The following is a 2,353-nucleotide window of genomic DNA, read 5'->3' as shown; positions in this document are numbered from 1 at the left end:
TAGCCATAACCACCAATGTCCCGAGTGGCAAACAGGAGCAAAAATCTGAAGGATTGCCACATTTCAACAGTCTGTTATTTTATCATATAAGTAAATAAGCGTACTAACAAATTTATGAAACAAAAACTTACATATGGATGCGAACTTAATTTTCTTCTATCTATGAAGGGAATGAAACTGGGGTAGGCTTCCACCCTGAATTCTCTGTTCGTTTTCGGAGATATGAATTCCCCCCTTGGGTGATCCGAAAGTGCCATGCTCTGCAAGAATTGCAATACAAGAAATGAAAACATGAAAATACACAACTTACACCCAATCTAAGCCTACAAATACACCCCCAATGCATAAAATACACCCAAAGTTCATAGAAGTAACACTTACTACAATATCGGGGGGGAGACAGTATATTTGTGCATGAAACCTCTTTTCCTTCTTCTGGTTTAGGATGAGGCAGATGGCAGATACAACCTAGAAATCAATTTTAAATTAATAAACATTGCAGTTGACTTTGGTGCAAAAACATTAATGTTAGTCTAAAATTACCTGAGATTCTATATCACTTTTTGCCTGGAGGGATGCAAGGTGCGTTCTCATCAAAATGTATTCTCCTTGGCCAATCAGAGTGCAGATCTCCTCATACTCGTCAGTATCGCCCTTTGCATCTTCCTTCAGTCTCGTCCCCCAGATGTAGCACTTTTCTTTCATATCATCCGGAATTTGATTTGTTCCCCCCGGTGTTTCAAACTTAGCAGAACTTTCTCCCCAATTTATTCCCCCCGGGGTTTCAAACTTAGCAGAACTTTCTCCCCCAGTCTCCCTCCGAATTTGTGGACTTTCGTCTTTTCCCTTTGACGCACTGCTTGCTAACTTTTGGACCAAATTGTCCAATTGTTCTAGCATAGTTGCAGTTTCTGGAGATTTTTCCCTTTCATTCTCCTGCGTCGACGCCCCCTCCTGGCTTGAATCTGTCAATCCGAGGCTGAATGATGGCATCCCCAGATCTGTTTTAGGAACATAGCTTGCTGTCCGTGCCATCATCAACAGGGCAGCAGCGTCCTCGGCGTCTGGATGACTGCATCATTATGTATAAGAATAAGAGTAAGAATAAGAATATACGGATGACAAGCAAAGTTTGATTCTAGTCTAATTAACTTACATTTTTGTTGGAGCTGGGGGAAGCTTGGGTGTTGTTTCTTGATGTTGTTTGGGGGTTTCAGGAGTGCTGCACAGTTACAAAAAATCGATCAGGAAGAGTATACACCCAAACTATTAGCAAATATACACCCAAACCCTAAACAAATATACACCCAATACTATTTTCTTACGTTTCTCTAGCCCCTTCAATCTGTAGCATAGGGGTAGGTTCGGAATCTGCGTCAATGGTTGTTTGCTGGGATGGCGGCACAAAAAACTGGATCGGGACTCTAAACAAGAATAAAAATGAAAGGTTAACAACATATTTGAAAATAATAAGGTTATAAGGTTGAAATATTCTTGGATAACTCACATTGCAAGCGCTTCCGACGGCGTTTGTTCCCTAACAACCATCATATTCGAATCATCCGGAGTCAACCTAAAATACACCCAAAGAAGGTCAACAAATACACCCAAACAATTCAAAAAGAAGACGGGCTTTGTTTTTTGAGAACTTACATAATTGCAGTTTTTGCTTTTTTTGCTGCCTTGTTTTCTTGAATAAAATAATAAAGGGCTTTTTTTTCTAAAAAAAATACATACAGAATTAGAAGTAGAAGTTATTAGAAGAACAAAAGTAACGGTTATTTGAAAGAGAAATTACATGCTCTGAGACGGTTGGTTTACACTACTCTGTTCTGTGCGTCCTTGAGAGGAAGGATCATCACTTCTCAAGTTCACAGCCGGTAGTCTAAACAGATTTCATGTTATTCAAACGAAATATACATCCAACTTAGTAAACAAGATACATCCAACTTAGTAAACAAGATTTTATTAAATAATAAAGCTTCTTACGTTTCAGAGGACACATAGCGACCTTCTGTCGATCGCAGGTCAGCCTGGTTGTCCCTGTGAAACAAGATACAATTATTAGCAAACAAAAGACACCAAAATCTCAAATATACAGCACAGCAAGACATACCCCTCTGCAGCAGATTTATGAACGTTTTCCCCTAGCAATTCATCGAGTTCGTCACTCGATATTTCATATGTCTCACTACATTCATAAAATAAGACGTTAACAAAAATAATTACGATGATAGACCATAGGATAGCTTACGAGGTACTGTACCCGTAAAAGTATTGATCTTCTTCAGGAGGTGAATCCTCCACAACTACTTTTTTCTTTTTTTGTGGTGTTCTGGGTGAAAAAAAAAAA

At 39.0% G+C, this 2,353-nt stretch overlaps 1 protein-coding gene and 1 long non-coding RNA gene across 2 annotated transcripts in view; one reads left to right on the top strand and one right to left on the bottom strand.

Annotated features, from left to right (window-relative positions):
* The window catches only part of LOC110280597 (glycosyl hydrolase 5 family protein-like), a 25,230-nt gene that overhangs the window by 13,506 nt on the left and 9,371 nt on the right, over positions 1-2,353 (top strand). The gene's annotated exons all lie outside the window — the stretch shown is intronic.
* Positions 1,984-2,335, bottom strand: LOC107486296 (uncharacterized). The gene is made up of 3 exons (XR_008008294.1): positions 2,267-2,335; positions 2,117-2,191; positions 1,984-2,043 (listed from the first exon to the last, which is right to left on the bottom strand). It is a non-coding gene; the product is annotated as an uncharacterized LOC107486296 (long non-coding RNA).

This window comes from Arachis duranensis, chromosome 4 (genome assembly GCF_000817695.3).
Source record: "Arachis duranensis cultivar V14167 chromosome 4, aradu.V14167.gnm2.J7QH, whole genome shotgun sequence".
Taxonomy (NCBI): domain Eukaryota; kingdom Viridiplantae; phylum Streptophyta; class Magnoliopsida; order Fabales; family Fabaceae; genus Arachis; species Arachis duranensis.
Note: the sequence above shows the minus strand (reverse complement) of the source record. Positions and strands in the feature narration are given on the sequence as shown.